This window comes from Astatotilapia calliptera, chromosome 1 (genome assembly GCF_964374335.1).
Source record: "Astatotilapia calliptera chromosome 1, fAstCal68.1, whole genome shotgun sequence".
Lineage (NCBI taxonomy): Eukaryota > Metazoa > Chordata > Actinopteri > Cichliformes > Cichlidae > Astatotilapia > Astatotilapia calliptera.
The window spans coordinates 21,636,201-21,654,729 of record NC_137422.1 but is presented as its reverse complement, the minus strand read 5'-3'; positions in this window follow the sequence as shown (position 1 = coordinate 21,654,729).

Below are 18,529 nucleotides of genomic sequence, written 5' to 3'. Positions count from 1 at the left end.
GACTGTATACACACTGTGCTACAAAGCTCAACACACCCAGGATAACTTTCCATTATTGGCTTCAATTGCTCTAACTTGTCAGTCAGGCTAAGCAGTTACACAAAGGCGGTTGTCAGCTTGATAATTTAACCCAGAGTTTTTCAATCTAGCTACAAGTGCACTCACGTGGAAGGGGTTAGCGTTGGCATCATCTGACTTATTACAAAAACGGTCCACAGGCAGAGGTGTGATTGATCCTAAACAGGAAGATAAAACTATGATATTAGAAAAACATCAAGAAGTTAGACACTTTTGTTACACTGCTAGTACTGTGTCATGAGGAAAAGCACTTTACAGTCATTTACCGTTAAAAGTGCTGCATAAATGTGCGCAATCCAAACAATTTTGATGTTAAGACTGGAAGAGACCTACTTAATTAATAACATTGTTTCTTTGAATCCAGGAGGAAAGTTGGGCAAAATGCTAATTGTAGAAGTTAAGAGTACCAGTACTTTGTCATTAAATCACAGGAAAATCTGATGGAGTTATTCATTAAACTGATATTTTGATGAGCATAAGATGTTATGCCCATCTAAATATCAGTTGTAGTTTAAAAATAAAAAAAATATTTTTTTCAGCAAGCAGGAAACGAAATCAAAGAGTTGTGTTTATCTTCTCTAAACATCGTACTGCTGCTCATCAGGGAAATACAAAGACTTTAGATGATATTAAAACACTTTAGACCTTTGTTTTATCTGTGCACAGAAGTCTGGGGGACTTCCAGGAATGGTAACAGGATTTTTTTGAGCTCTAATTGTTCAGCAAGTGGTAATTTTCTATCTCTTAATCTAGGAACACGATCTGCTTTGGAGCAGGTTAGGCCTGCAACATAAGTTACCATGGTGACAATAAGGAAAACCCAGGGTTGACCCTGAAGTTGCCTGGGTAAGACCAAATCCTCTTTCATAATGCAGACCCCTGTTAGATTTAGAAATCACAAATACAGAAATACTGGAAGTGGCACAGATAACAGAGATAACTGTTGGGAGTTCAAACACTCTCAAAACCATCTGTCAGACAGAGGAACACAAGGCAAGACAGACAATGTTTAACTAGACGTTTTTGTATAAATTTCCTCAGAGTGGCATCACAAAAACTGAAAAATCTCTCTTCAGATTGAATTGTATATACAAATGCTGCAAAATTTCACAGTTGCCACTTTTTAAACATGCAAATGGGCTCCACTCCATTTCAGTAATTCCAGCTTTAGGCTGTTGGTTGGAAAAAGTAAGCACTGTGATGGTGTCACTTTGAACTCTGAGACCATTTTCTGAATTTTTTGCAAATCACTTTCTTTCAGGAAATGGTTTGCTAATGGTTTTGTTTAGGTTTCAGACACCTGCTGAAAACATGTTGGGGCTTTCACTTGGGGATGGAAGAATTGCAGTTTAGTTGTTTAAAAATGTGTTTTTGCTACCTGTCAACAACAAGGAAGATTAAACATTAAAGAAGCCACTCGGCAAACTGACCCACTTAGATGTAGCACAAACTTTTTGAACTATAGAGCATCATCAATTGCCTGACAGCAAACCTACCAAAACACAAAACCGTGGTCCTCCGACTGGTCCAATCAATCAATCCAAACACTTGGAGTTGCTGTGACACACTGATTTACTTGTAATTTGGGGTAATGCTGGCATAAATCTTCCGAAATCTATACTTTAAAATATTTGCTGTGTGTGTTATGTGTATATGTGATATATTTGCAAATAGCCTCACTCTAATGTCTCTACATAAGAAGACAAGTTTACCTGGAGGTTAATATGAGACAATGGTGACAATGTAAGAGAGAAAGCTGCACTGCTAAGGAAAAAAATTAAATAACAGCGTCCGAGCTTTCCAAAGAAGGACCAGTTAAAAAGAACAACAACAAGATGCTGAGGCTGAAATTTTGCTCTATGTTGAGATTTGACCTTCAAAGAGACCTTTTTATTTAACTCTAACTAAGACACACACATAGAACATTTAAAAGGTACAGAGCTACGGCAGTGATCTTGTCAGTTTGTACTGATAAATGCTGGGGCAGAAGCGGAGAAATGGGGCAGCTATCTAGTCTAACTGTAGGCACCTGGGGACGAGGCGAGTGGCACAGACTGCTTCCAACATGCCAGTCCTCGTTACTATTCACATTCAAGCAGAGCTCAGCAAACCATGGCATTAAATATACATGGAAACCCACTTTCATCAAAAGGACTTCCCCACTAACACGTCCTAATATATGCAATAAGAGAGCCTCGGCACGCTTGAATTTTTGAATGAAAGAACTCTAAAACAGTGTTCCCATGCACATTGCTTTTATCTTCTTTTAGCAGAGCTCTTGTCTTGATTGCCCGCTGATGCACTCTGTAAACCTTCCTTTCACCTTTAAGCTGGGCATGTCTGTTAATAGGGGTTCTTTGTTTGGATATTTGCTAAAATTCATTGTATTTAATGCATATTTCACCCTTGTTGATTTAGCACATAATCGTGTGCCTCAAAATAACTCAATAAAGGGTTTACAAAGTACACAGCAGAGAATTAAATTCCTGTAAATGTGGAGATGTAGCTACATCTAAATGTATCCCACAGAGATGGAGCTGTGGAGCTGCTCTTGTCTGAGAATCAATGAGTCACATTCAGTTTCTCAGAAAAGCGCTGGCCTGGTTTTGATGAAGCCACAGTGATAATATGCCTGTCTTCCCTTTGAGATATAGCATTTGCAAAATTACACTTCTCGTGCTATGGGGATTAAAAACTGACTTTTAACACGAGCAAAAATTGACTTTTAACTTTTTTTTTCTGGCGTTCCGCATAGTGAGAAAAGTTTTCTTCAATTTAAACTTAGCAGCTCTGATTTTATCTTGTACAAGTATATATCAGATATTTTTAATAACTAACATGAACCACAGGGCACTGAAGGAAATGTGTTTACAGTTGAGTAAATGAAGTGGCTCTCTAGGTGAAAATGTGTCCAGCAAAAACATTTGAGTTCCTGACTCCCCACCGTTTTTCTCCCTGCTTTACTGATTAAATTGATTTTTCTTTCTTTTTTCCCCACACAGTTCAAACTTAAAGTCCGACATAATGCTGCTGAAACCTTTGTTTATGTTGTGGGACATTTCTTGTAGAGATTAATGAATAATGATTTCACTCTTTGTTTAAGAAGAAAATAACAATTTTGTGTATTTTTAAGTAATTTTCTATGTGTTATAAAAGGGAGGACAGAAAAAATAACTGCAAATATGAAGCTGAGCATCATTAACAAAAATTACTAAATTCAACAAATGTTATAATAAAGTCTAGAAAAAAAACACTAGCATAAAATAGCATGAGGGACAAAGGCAAGAAGCACAGACGTGGAACACAGGTAATGGTTACAGATGAGCTGACAAAGACCTAAGAAAGCACATGAGCTAATTAAGGCAGGAGGGCAAGGTAACAAGGAACAGGTGAAACTAATCGGGACCGATCAGGCAATCACAAAGGCAGCTCAGGGAAGGAAACCAATTTAAAAACAAACAAAAATGTAAAAAGCCATAGAGAAAGGGAAAGAAATGTTTCCACATTAGCAGAAAAAAGCGCTGTAACTATAACCCTGTAAACCTTACCCAATCTCAGCATGGTGACAGCTGCTAATGGTTAACCACAAAACCCTAGTAAAACCCTATGTTATAACTTAACGCTGTAACCTGACATTTACCTCACTGGAAATGACCTGCACGTCACATAAACGCAGTTCACAGTAACTGTTCCGGCAGTTCCTTATGCTGCCATTAATCGACTGTAAGTGAATGGACCACCACCAACTAGTGTTTTCACAGCAAAATTGCAGATCAGTGGTCATGCAGAGACTTGTTTGATACTTCATGTTCATTGTTCTTCTGTAAATTATGGACGCTTTTAGTGTTCAGAATGAAGATAAACAAAAGCTTGTTTTGGGATTTGCAAACCTTGTCATTGACAGGTCAATACTATATGAACATGCAATGCACTTTACAAAACAGGACTTTGGATTATGGATTGTGCAACAGTTGCTAGTAATCTTTCACATACAATCTTTCAGTAAAACAGAACAATTATGTGTACTTCAAACAAATTAAGCTCTGATTATATTTTTCATTTTGACATGTAATGAGCAAAAACTGCTGCTGAATATAAGCTGCATCAGATCCTCTGCAAGTATGTGATAAGTTCCTGGTAATTTACACGTATTTGAAGTGTAATTTATTTCTTGAGTCATCTTATTTCTTGCATGTCTTTCCTCAATTTAGTTCAGTCTATGATTTTTTTAACACAACAGTTGATCTTTTGAGGAAAAGAAAAATATCTATTTGCACACTTGTTACTCAGAGTCAGAAGTTGGTTACTGCTTTCATGTCATAGAACTTATTGTAGCATGAAGACTGGACGCAGAGGGGAACGGAAAACTCCAGATCATTTCAAAGGTAACAAAATCCATCCATCCCATTTTACAAGGGTTTGTGGGTCAAATCATTTCTGAGCTTTCTGAGCTGAGAGCTTGAGCCAGAGTGTCACTGGTCAATGACACGAAACACTGAAAATCACAGTGTCAAAATTAATTTGGGTCACTATTGCAGTTAAGTGCTCAGAAAGGTTCAGTGCTTAGAAAACCACACCAGGCACAGGTTTTTTGCCTCAGTGTTAATTTTATTTCATTTTTTGTGTGTTTATTATTGTTATGCTTTTGTTATTACCCATATCTAAAATATTGTAATACGGAAAAATCATTATCTCTTCCATAGCTTCTTTAAAGTAAACTATCAATAAGTATGACTATGTCTAGTTTTGCTTTTTGTTATTATGTCCTTTACTTATCTGGATTTTAGTCTCTGTAAGGCCTAAAATTCCTCTTTTCCAGAGTGACCTAGTCAATATGACAGCATATTTCCAATAGATAAAAGATAAAACACAAATCACAAACTAAGGTAATATTTACATCTGTGTGTTTAAGGTCAAATCTCAACTTTAACCTCAGTCCCAACCACCATATTTTAAGTGGGGTAAGAAACAGATTTTAAAAAAGTAAAAATGTGTAGAAACAACCAATTCAGTAACAACTGGTACAGTATGAGTGCTGTACTGACTGTGAGTGATTTTAGCCAATGATTTCTAGGATGCACAGCACTAAACTGTAGAGATATGCAGATTGTATGAACTTGTTCTAACTCAACAAAAAAGCAAATAGGCGCATTTCCCAAAATGCCAAACCATTTCTTAAAATAAAATCTGAGCGCGCCTCCTCTTTTCTCTTTTCCCTCGATATCTCAGTCTCTTTCTACGTCTAACATTCATCTTTTTGCTTCTTATGGGAGCACGCTCTGAGAGACAACCTATCACATCTTGTCATTATTTTCTGCCCTCGACACAGAAGCATGAAACATTGAGGAATATATTCCTGGCACAAGTCAAGATGTGATCAGGGGATTCAACTGAGTTTAGAATACCATATGGCAAAAGGAAGCAGCTTGTCAGAAGTGAGACTATCTGAGCACCCCCTAGGATTGAGACAGAAAGTTTTCTCTGTTGTCTCTCCTGTAGGTGAGCCACAGGTAGCTGAGGGGAAGCTGTCAGTACTGCAGGGTGTGTGGGACATCACACACAGAGAGAGAAGCAGAAACAGGGAAAAGCTAAAGCAGGCACTTTTGCGTTAAAAATAAACATAAACCCTGCCAAAGATGAAACGAATCTTCCCCTGCAATGTACAGCAAGCCAGAAATGTAATGGAGAATGTTTAAGCAGAAAAACAGATTCGCCAGAACAATGCACGTGGGCGTGAAATTTGTGTTCACCAAGCAGCCAAAATGTTTCACATGTGGATAAATGTCACTGTTAATTGTTTTCTGTGAGAATGAATCCGTGTTGTAACTGCGTTTCCATGGCTACAACTCCTAAGCTGCATATTCTCAGATATCCCCCAGGAACCAGACCATAGGTGAGCGTATTAACTGAAGAGACCTGACAGGATGTAATTGCATTCAGATACATATGCACCTTTAATCTTTGCCCTTTTAATCCTGCACTGGAATGACCTATGCAAATTAACGAATCTGTTTGTTTTTGTGCATATCTTTGTGCGCTGCATGGAAAGTAAAACAGCATAACGGTGGGTGAAAGATTTGCCGCAGCAGACTTGAAGTTCCCCGCTTGGATAAAACCAAGAGGAAGAATCAGCTGATGTTTGACCAGCCAGGAGATTTTTAACTGATGCCAGCAGGGCTTTCACATAACTACACATACAGTAACATCAGCCAAAAGAAGTAATGATATTCTCACAATGCGTGTAAAAAAGTAAAATAACAATGATATCAATAGTGCTTACAAATATATATTTTTTTCTATTTATGGCAAAAACACTCAAAATATGAGTATAAAAAGGTGAAAAGTAAGTATGTAACCATGACTGTTTAAAAGCAAGCAAAAAAAAGAGCACTAATGGATGGTGAAAAGGCACCCATTGCATCTAATAAACAACTGATCCTAACCTGTGCCATCAAACTAACGACAACTGAAACAAAAAGCTGAGAGCACAGGTAGGAGTTTGAGTTTTAAAGTGGCACAACTTGTATAATTCCATGTATAATCACATAAAATTAGATGGCATTAGATACACTCAGTGAATAATGAACACACTACTCTTTAGTGTACTATAAATCCTTTTTTAAGATGCAGTAGAAAGTGTAGACATTAATAACCTTATTGTAAAAACTGACTCATGAGTGCTGACTGAAAATGAGTTGTGCAGCTTTATTATGTGTGCCTACTTTTTGATGTTTTTAGGATGATACCAGTAACAATTAACAGATAATCCTGGTAGAGTGGCAAACAAACTATGGCTCAAAACTATGAACAGCTTTAGGATTCTTGGACTCGTTATTATAAGGATCCACCCTGGTAAAGGAAACTCAGTAAGTACTGTGCTTATGAGAGAAACTAAAGAAAGCTCTATGTTCTAGCACCAAGTTACTGCTAACTTGTACAGACAAAAAACAGAAAGCATCCAAACTGAAAAGAGCCCCAAATAGTAGTGTGGACAGCTCAGTACCAGAAGGCTCTGCAGCAGGTGATTAAAACTGCCCAGAACATCATTAGCACCCATGCACTTATAATTGATATGTGTGCTGTCTGTGCACAGCCCAAAGGATACTAAGAGACAATACTTACTCAACCCAAAGTATCTCCCGCCATACCACCAGACTTCGGAGGAGTTTCTTTCCTCAGGCTCTGAGACTAATGAACTCATTGTCTACACTTCACCAAGAAGAATCGGTTTAGGTTTTAGGACCTAATGCTTTACTCAGTCATTTACAGTTTTCTTCTTTCTGTATGTTGGCAGCAAAAACGGACTGCAACAAATAAAGCTGAAGTTCTCAGCAACAACTTTCACCTTCCACATAATTTAAACTTGTGAAAACACTGATTAGGGCAATTCTGAAATCTGTGTGCTCTTTTTCCCCAGTTTAGAACTGTGGGTCATTAATTTCCACATTGTTTTCATGAGTTGAAACAATTTCTTTCTGTGTCTGCCAGTCAGTTGAGCCATTAACGCATATGTTTAAATGGCTCATTGTACTGCTCTTGTTCCACTCAGTATGTGTTAACAAGTGAAAGGATGTAGATATGGTGACATTTTATTCATTACAGCTTAACTGGATGTTGACAGTGATGGATGAGGTTCCATTCAGAAGCCCATGAATCAGATTAAACTGTGAAAATGAGTATTGACTGTGATGTCTGCATTCTGTTTGCTGTTACATTTTAGTAACTTCATACTGGAGCCAAATGTGCCTTCGTGGAAAGATTGTGTGCATTTTTTGTTTTTCTTTTTTGTCTTCTTTAACATCCATCAGCTGCCCCTCAACAAATTACTGATCATAATCTTATGTTACTGAGTTTAAGGAATTTAAGGAGTCAAATGTCCTAAACAAAACTAAACTGGAAGAACCAACCTGTGTAGCTGAAATGTTAGACTGTGCCTCCCATGGCAGTTCCCCATTAAATACTTCGAAAACAACAAGAATGTTGAAAAAAGATTATTGAACTGATTACTAAGTAATTACTTTAATAATTTAATAACAAATATTTAACTAAATATTAATTAATATGTAATGATAACAGCTGTGTTAAGCAATCAAATATTGCCCGTAGAGAAAGGTAGCAGGTTAGATGAGATGAGCTATAAATGATAAAAATTCCAATAAGACATTTTTTTAACCTATACTCTCTACATATACATATATATATACATATATATATATATATATATATATATATATATATATATATATATATATACATACACACACACACACACACTTCAGTTAAAATGTTCATATATGTAAAACAGAGTTTTCAAAATGTGTTTTTGGAACTAGTGTGAAATTTTGGGAAATGGATTATTTACAATGCAACTGAAAGTTAGACGTGACGACTTTCCTCCCTGGCATTTGGCAACAAATGTAAAGTTGCTGCAAGAAACTGCTCCAGTTACCTTGTTACAGACTGAAAATAGAAAGAGCAAAGTGTGTCCAAAGCAAAGACTCACGCCAGTTCTTAAATCTTGAGTGACCAAACCAAAAAAGTGTTTTTAATACTGTCTAAACTATAAGTTTGTGCTTTGACACTTATGAATAAATCCAGGCTGTTTCCGGTCTTTATGCTAAGCTAAGATAACTAGATCATGGTTATAGTAGATAATCAGAATCTTCTCATCTATCCCTTTCCACATCTGATTTTTGCAACCACTTTTTTAAAGAAGGCCCTTCAAATATTAATCAGAGCAGGAAATCCTCTTCTGAAGACAGAAGTTATGGCGTTTTGCCTCAGTGAAGCCCTGCCTGTCAAATCACACAGGAACAAGGAACATCTGAGACAGCTTGGGTTAATCAAAATTTAATCACAACTCAATAGCTGATTCAGTCTGAGGCTGTCATACATAGAGTGCATTAGGTTAGATCAGACACATATCTATAGTTCATCTTTCTTATACAACAATCTGACTTCAGACTGATTACTGAAAATACCCCTTGACACCCCTGACCTGAAAAATTCTCAGACAGCGCATTCATCTGAAGAAGGGAAAAAGGCTTATACTCATGAAGTCACGTCCTAGACGCTCTAATCACTTCAATCTGGTTTTAGACTCCACTCCCACATCAATGTTGATAAAGACATCTTGTGAGTACTGGAGCAAAACTCCATTTCTATTCTTGTTCCCTAGCGCACAGATCCCCCGTCCCTCCAAACAGGAAAACGCATCACAATGGATATCCAGGTTCTGTTCTTCCACTGGATGAGCTTGTTGAAAGACTTCACTTTGTCTATGTGAACACAAAAAGCCGTGTGGTTTCATGTTATTGACAGCTGAGTTAATGTGTCATCTTTGGAGTCACGCAACTCCTAAACACTATGCTGTTCTGAGATGGTACCGAATGCTGAAAGCTGGTAACACAGAGGAGACACGAGCTTCTGTGCAGCTGCCTCACACAGTGTATCTCTGGTTACTTTGTCCATGGTCTTATCTGTCAGGAATAGAAAACAATTACACAGAGCAAGCGAAGTAGTGCTCTTCAATAGAAACTGGGGTACCTGAGTACTGCCATTCATCTTCTTCAGAGCATTTCAGCTGGAAAAAGTACACTCATTACTCGTTATTTTTCAGGATATTTTATATTTTAAAAAAAACATTTTGCAAGCCACAATTTTAGTAATAGCTAATTAAAATGTGCATATTATACACTGACCTGATACATAAATACTAAACTACAGGTTACAACTCTGAGCTGGCATTTTAAATGCAGTGCACCATGTTGTTCCTAATAACACGCTGAAAACTGCGGCAAATTAAATGGAAAAATCTGTATGATGTGTGTCTGAATATCCAGCAGCACAGCTACAGATAAAGCTAAAGAGCAATACTAATTTGATCTGTAACAGTGGCTCAATTAAGTTAGAAGACATCCTTCTCATCTTTCATTTGCATCCTTTTTGGATTTCATTTTCATGTTTTCATTTGTTTGATGTTCAAAGCTCCAAACAAATGTTCTGACCTAGATGCAAAATTAATCATTTCTAGCAAACAGCATCTGTCAAGCAGATGGAGAGCACTGATCTAATGGTATGTGCTGCAAAAAGAGAGAAGCACATTTCTATGACCACCTGACTCTGAACTTATCCAGGGTACACACACCACACAACAAGCTATAATCCCCTGTATATTGCAGGAGAAAATCCATCAATAGCCTTTTTCTGAATGTCCTTACAGAACTCAATTAGATGAGGTCCGGGAAAACAGATTGCTTGCCATATTGAAACTCTGAAATAGGCTTCTATCTGACAACTTTGCAGTATTTACTTTTTGAACCACTTCTCGGTTCAGTCCATGTAATCATAAAACAGTACCGCATTACCAGTTGTTATAATCTTGTCAAAGCCACTCTCCTCTCACAAACTAACAGAGAAACAAATGTTGCATGTTTTTATTAAGAGTAAAAAGAGAAAATATTTTCACTCTTAGATAGATATAGACAGAGGCATGTATAACTCATTTTTAAGAATACACAGCTGGTTCTGAGCTGAGATGCTTCCTAGATGATGCTTAATTGCATTGACTAGAATGAATATTTATTAAAAGCTAGACATTTTAAATTAAATAAGAAAGAAAAGCATTTCTTTGTGCCCCCCTCTCCCTGTTAATGCCCTACCTGGCCCCCTGGCAAAGCTTTGCTAGACCCGCCCCTGCACAGTTACCAGCTGTCAGCTACTTAGAAAAGGATCCTGGTGTTATTTGTCTCTCAGAAACAGTTCATATCTTCCCTTCAACTCATTCATGTCACCTAAAAGGTAAACCTGTTTCTCCATCACCTGTTCAGCTCTGATGATTCAGTAAGGACATCTCCTGGTTTCATCTTCATGTTTCCCTCTCACCACATATCCAAACCGATATCATGACCAGCAGCTTTTACAGCTGTGGCTCCAGCAAACATCAGCTGATACTAGAAATTAATATTAAATAAATTCTAACAACAGCTGATCAAGCTAAACGTGCTGCTGCTGTTGTTTAGCTTGACATTTGCTTCTTTCCTCTTTCTGGCGCAAAGTGGGCGATAAACAAACAAGACAGACGGGACTTGCGTCAGAAAAGCTGATCATTGATCAGTTTCATGATTGAAGTAGCAACAGGAGAGGGAGGGGGAGAGAATGAAAGAAGAGGCAGCTGTGCAGCGTAAAGAAGCAGAATAACTCCAGCTTTGTGTCTTTTTCATGTGTTCCTTTTCAGCTCAATACGAAGCGTGTAATATTTTCTCTGAATACGAGACAATTACATTTTTTACAGGACGGTTGGCAACTCTACTAACGAACCTTATGAATAAAATAAAGTTCACTATCAGTAACATCATAGCACCCACCCAGCAGTATATAAACTCCGTCATGCTAGCTAATACACAGTACGAGTTATTGTAACTAACTGTAAAAAGTTAGCACAAATAATAAACTCCACCTAAACTTGGTTTATATCTGACCCAGATAGACTGTAGGTCATAACTCCTCACCTGAAGTTCAGTTCACCTGACACTCGGACCTGCGGCCGCCTCGGGTCTCTCCTCCTGCCTCCCCTTTCCCTCATCCACTTGCTGGCCTCTGTGGAAGCTCCGACATAGCCACCACCACCAAACAACTGAGTTATTTTTACACATCGGTCAGCGTCTGGCCAATCCGCCACTTTTCATTGTTTATACTGTTACCAAAAAAACCAAACATACAAAAAAACATTGGCCCATAAAAACAAAAAATCACCATCAGCCCACTGGGCAAATGCCCAATGTCCAGTACAGCTATGGGTTTCATCCATGGCAATATGCATTAGAAGTGGGGAAAATGGGCAAGGATTTGCACAAATTTGAAAAAGACCAAATTGTGATGCAAGATGGTTGAGTCAGAGAATCTTGGCCAGTCATTCGTCTGAGATCAATGGAGTCTAGCTCAATTTGTAAATGTGTAAAAGATTTTCTCATGCAAAATGTAGATAAAAGTGTATACAAAAATAGAACTGAAACACTCTGTTGTTTAAACAAACCCTCAGACTATTTTCTGAATCTTTCCAACTATTCCTTTCAGGTGGATACAGAGAACTGTTAAATGCTTTCAATTAGAGGTGCAAAATTACAATTCCAAATTTTTTTAACCTACAAGAGCAAAGCAGTGTGACCCTTAAACACTGCTGTGATATTTGTAGTTTCGTGACAAACAACTGGAGCTAGTCTTAGCAGAACGGAGAGTTCCTTTGCCCGGTCCAATTTAGCACCAACTATAAATCTTGGATGGGCCAGTCTGATGGTTGCCAGGCAACTGTACATAATTCACAGAAACACCACAATGTTTTGTTGTTGCTCATTGATTTTTGTAAACATTAAACAAACATGATGTAACGTGTTAATTTGTGGGACCTACAGGTGCTCATAGGCAGACGGGTTTAGCTCTAGACATACAGGTTGTGGCTTTGTACAAAGATATTAGAGCTGTATCAGTTTAAGTATATATAAAAACAAAAATGCCAAATTATCCCCATATTTGGTTAAACCATGTTGTATTTCACTGGAATCAGTACACTGCCAGCTCAGCAGGCAACTTGTATGTGACAGCTGATGGGAAAGTAAAAAGTGACAATCCATTAGCCTAAATTTGTAAAACACAGAGGAGAATAAAACAGCACTTTCTTCCTAATCTAAGTTTCTTATAGTTGGTGTTCTAACTCTGATCAATACGAGTCCACTCAGTTCTAATACCTTGATTTAATTTGGCCTGATTCAGTCCACCCACTGCTTTCACTCACTGTATGCGCAAAGTGGCTAGTTGCAAATAATCAATAATAACTCAATGAATTGCCAATACAACTCCAACAGAATGAATTTGAATGCTGTCTTGATGCATGCTAATTCATCCGGGTAAGTAAATACAAAACGGTTGATTCTGTTCATCTAGACGTCGTGTTTTCAGTGGAAGAAACGTTTCGTCACTCATCCAAGTGATTTCTTCAGTACTCATGGTACTCATGGCTATTGATCAATGGGCTTTGATCAGTTGTTGTTGATCAATGGTCGTGACAATGTGCATATTAATGATCAAGGAACTCTCCTCACAACCCATTGTTCATTAGATGGGTTAGATTCAGTCATTGTGCAGATATACTGTTTATAAGATTGGAGAAACCTGCAGTCAGCTGAGACTGAAGGAGTCACTTGGATGAGTGACGAAACATTTCTCCCACTGAAAACACTACGTCTAGATGAACAGAATCAACCTTTTGGAATGTGAATGCTGAACATGAAACTGACTATTCACAGATTTAATTTAACCCATGACTATGCCGCACCATTTTGGCTCTTTCATCTCTTTTTATGTGACATCCCCTGGTGAGTAATAGGTGAACAGGACTTCCTTTCCTGTGTTGCTGTTTTGACTCAAATCGGTCTGATGTTTAATGGCCCGTAGTGACGAAATAATAACTTCCCTCTGGTACACCAGAGAGATAGAAGCCAGCAGAATAAACCTGCTGTTCTCCACAGAACCAGCCAAGGTGTACTCTCAGTGGCAGGGGAACAATATGACAATATGAGAACAGCACCACCAAGGCTGGAGACAGAGCAATACCGGAAGAGTGTATGTGTCAGGATCCTGGGTCATTCGACCCAGCGTTCTTAGTTTTTCCTGTGTTCCTGTTTCATGTCAAGTTCATTTGTTATTCTTGGAGTTATTTTATCAGTCCTAAGTTGCTTAGTTTATTGAGCTTCCCCTCCTTGTGTTACATTCCATGTTTTCCCAGCCCGTCATGTCTGTGCTCTCCCTCGTGCTTCTCTGTGCTTCCCTCTGGTCTGTGTCTCTGTGTATTTCCTGTTTTAAAATACAGGGGGCTGCAGGTAAGCCTTGATGAAACGCTTCACAAAAATCAAGAGTTGCTTCAAAAGAAAAAGCAACAGGACATAAAACAAAAAGAAATGGATTGCAAGCTTGAAGACACGGAGGAAAAGTACAGAGTGCTCCAAATAAGGCTGGCAAAAAAATAAAGAATTTCTTCAAGAGGAAGAGCAACAGGAGATAAAACAGAAAGAAGAAAAACTTCTTCTTCTCCAGGACTTTGAGAGGAAAATAAAAAAATAAAAAAATGCAAGAATTTTATAATACAATGAAGTACAAAGTAGTGAAACTAGCAGCTATAATATAGGCGGCTTACCCCAAAACCAGAGGCGCTATACTGCACGGTGGACGTAATTCAAATGCTTCTCCCCACCACGGCTGAAGTAAAAAAGAGAAACGGCCGCGCTACAACGAGCCGCAGAAATATTACTACTAGTTTCACTACTTCTGAGAGAAATCAGAGGTCAAAAGGAAGCCTACCTGTAGCAGTCACACGATCCGATCGTCTCGGTAAATTAACCTATAACAATAGGCCAGCATTTACTGCTGTGTTGCGCCAGAAGCTCAGGAGGAATGAACCAACAAAAAAAACGGCTTCCCTTTATACAGATAGATACCACCCTGTAATCAATATGCAGGTGGGTTCCTAACTAGGAGTGAGTGCAGAGGAAAGAGAGAGAGAGAGAGAGAGAGAGAGGGAGAAGTGAGCAAGCAAACAACCAAGAGAGAGAGACACGCGCAACCCATCCGGCCACATCTACCCCCCTTTTTGCATAGGTGCCCCGACAATGACTCAAGGAAGCACTAACACCATGGCCTGAATATGGTAAGCTGAGCAGTAGCAACTGGTCCAGATTCGGCAGGACATGGCAAGCGATGAATGTTAGAGAGCCCACCAGCTGTGGAGCGTGCTGTTCTCCGCAGTTGTGGCCCACTCACCTCAGACTGTCCAACAGAGCCTGAGGAAGAATCTGGGGGAGCAGAGGTCGGGGGTGCTACAGGCACGTTGGAAATAGGCCTGGGCTCCACCAATGGAACTGTTGAGGTGTCGGGAAGTGACGCCATGGGTGCCACAGATTGTGAGGGTACCTCAGGGACGAGGAGCCACAACTCATCGTCACTCAGAGAGGTCCGCTCTAAATCAGCAGGCACAGGTGGGGGTGGAGCCTGTGGACAAGGTGCAGGAGGCCCCGGGCTGACCTGTGCCTTCAACATGTCGTGATGGACATGTCAAACCTTCTCCAAGTCTCCCACGGGGGCAATGGTATAAACAGCCCCGTTCCCTTGAGGTGTCCTATGCACCTGATAGACAACAGAGCTCCACAGGTCCTGGATCTTGTGCTGGCCCCGGGTGATGTGATCTCAAAGATACACCAGCTGACCGACCTTTTAAAGTGCAGGCTCTGTGCCCGACAACCGTGCCCGAGCTCCCTCAAAAGCCACCATTAACCTGGCTTGATGCTCGGCCACCCAATCCTGTACCTCTCTAGGCACTGGGTCCTGAACCCGGCCTAGAAGGAAGTCAATAGACAGGCTAGGATCCCTGCCAAACATCAGGAAAAATGGTGACTCTCCAGTGCCCTGATGGGGTGTGCTATTATAGCAAAAGAGCAAGTGTGGTAAGCACACAGCCCAGTCGCGCTTCCAAGATGATGGCAGGGTCCGTAGGAGGTTGTGGAGGGTTCGGTTAAACCATTCGCACTGCCCATTACCCGCAGGATGGTCAGGAGTTGTACGGGACTTGGCTACCCAATACAATTCACATAGCTGTTGCATCACCAAACTCTCAAAATTTCTACGAACGACAAACTTTAAAAAAACACTCCGTTAACAACACCTGGGCCACAGTAGTATTTGTGGCCCACTGTATTTGCTGAAAACATCAGTCATGACCAAGACGTTTTCAACTCCACTACGGGAAGGTTCCAACACTGTAAAGTCTATGGCCAGGATTTCATTTGGCCTAGACGCGAACAGGTGGCCCATGTAACTATAAGACCCCAACTCTGAGTCTTTTGCAATGTGACAACGTTCACAACGCTGAACCCATTGCCTAACACCACCTTCTATGTCTTGGGAGAGAACTGCACCCAAACCACTGTGACTGGTGTCAATCTCCAAGATAAATGGGCGTGTGAAGTCGGCATACGCCAGCACAGAGGCAGACACAAGCTTCGCTTTCAGGGCCTCAAAACTCTCCTCGCACTGATTTGTCCAGATGGCACTCAAGGTCTGTCCCGAGCCCTTCTTTGACTTGGTGCCAGCCAATTTAGCCACCACTTGATGGAGGGGAGCCACCAATGTGGCGAACCCCTCCACAAAGCGCCGGTAGTAGCTGGCGAAACTCAAAAAGGATCGCAAAACTGACACGGAACGAGAACACTGCCACTTGGTTACTGTGTTGACCTTGGCTGGATCGGTGGAGACACCCTTGCAAGAGATTACATGGCCCAAGTAGTTAACCTTCTGCTGGAAAAAGGCACATTTTTCCAGCTTAGCCTTGAGCCCCTCTTGCTGCAGCCTTGCCAGCACCATCTCTAACCACTGCAGATGCTGAGAGACCGACGAGGAGTACACAATGATGTCGTCCAGGTACAGCAGTAGCGACTGGCACAGCTGGTCCCCGAACATCCTCTGCATTAGGCGCTAGAAGGTACCGGGAGCGTTGCACAGCCCGAATGGCATACGATTCCACTCGAACAGGGTTAGGGTCTCATAATCGGAAGGAGGAATACACCTGTACCTCTGCCGGACAGGCACGTCATCAAGCAGAGGTATGTCGTGCGAAATGAGGTTTGTGCAGCCCAAGTCTCCCTCATGAGCAGAGAAAACAGAGCGGTACTTCTGTAAAAGTAACCGTACCTCATGTTGTTCTGACTCAGCGAGAGCAGACAGGTCAATCACATCCACCATGTCTTGAGCAGAGCTGCTTGTAGTATGGGAGGAAACTGTGACGGGAAAGGAGTGTTCCTCGCTAACACCAGCAGGGAGGCTAACAACAGTAGCTTGGCTTATCACTCCTAAACGGGCCCTATGGGTGGAGAACAGCTTCTGCTGTCCCCACATTAGTGACTGGGATGTAGGTAACGCCCTTATCCACCTGGACCAAACATGGAGAGGCCAGCAACCCAACTGGCAACCTGGACTCAGGAGGCTCAAAAAGCATAGCCTGACCTGACAACTGCTGAGAACAGGTGGTGGCCACCAGCTGCATGACACCACCAGGTACCCGCAGGCCCTGTACCTTGACGGTACCGACAGGGTCCTCTGGGGCTTGGGCTGCAGACTAGTGACACTGATGTAAGGCCTCCAAAACTGGTCTCGGTGCCTGTGACACAGAAGGTGAATTAAACAAAGAGCCCAAGGTGCGTCCTCCTCCCCTGTAGCGGCGCAGCAGACAATGCCCCGCCACATACATTAACCAGGTAAAATACATATTTAGGCAGAATTTTGCAAATATCTGTTTTTCTGTTTTTAGCAGCATAGTGCTTTTTGTCCAATTATTTTTTTAAAAGTCAGGCCAAGGCTCCAAAAGCCCAAAGGCGATATAAGGGTGGCGACTCACAACAGTTTTTGTGTGCTACATGGATCATTTTAGTTCAGCTGGGTGTCTTCCCTTTGGTTATATTTTTTTAAGACTTCAAAATGTGTTAATTACATAAATAAAGTGTAATTTTCTTTCTAGTACTTCATGGATTTCATAAGCAACACACCTTAGTTGTTCACACAAAGCATAAAAGTAAAAAACAATATATACAGTGTTATCTTCATTTTAGATGTCAAAAAGTATTTGCGGCTCCCAGTGTTTTCTTTTGCGTGGAAACCGGGTCCAAATGGCTCTTTGGGTATTAAAGGTTGCTGACCCCTGTCCTAGACCAACTAAAATCAGGTAGCGAAATGCTAAAATCCTGATGCTCTTCCTCCTGAACCTGGATGCTGCTGTCTTGTCTACAATCACATACAAACAAAATCTTCAAACAGGTGGGTTATTTCTCAGCAAATATAAAACAAATTATTAAACCAAACGTCTACCTCAAATGTGCATCCTGTCGACCAACGTAGCTAATAGTATTTGTAAATTTAAGGAGATTAAGGTTATATTTGCCCTTTTGTTTATAGGGTTCGATTGCTGCCGCATCCTCTCAGTGGCCAACCACCTGATTTTAAGTCGAAACGCCTAGCTGCTGTCTTGTCTTGTTTTGTCTTGTGTTCCGTTCTGTTGGCTGTCCAGTTTTGTTCCTGCTGCTTTGCCTCGCCTCGCCTCTGGGGGCTTTGGGTCTCACTTTAAGCCCCTTCTGGACTATTGTTTGCACTCTCGCTTCCGCGGCTGGCTAGGGCGATCCTCAGCTGCATATCGGGCTGGTGCTACAAAACTGGTACTGCCTCCCCTGGTTGCTCCCAGTTTGTGGAGAGCTGCATGAGACTGAGTGAGGCTACGGACAATCATAACCAGCACCAGCTGTGGGCTGCAAAGAAGTGAGTGCAAAGATTTTCAATCTGTGCTCTGTGGTGTGTGTGGGTGTGTTTTATTAAAGATTTTAGTTTTTCTTTTAATTCTTTTTTTTAAATTATATAGAGA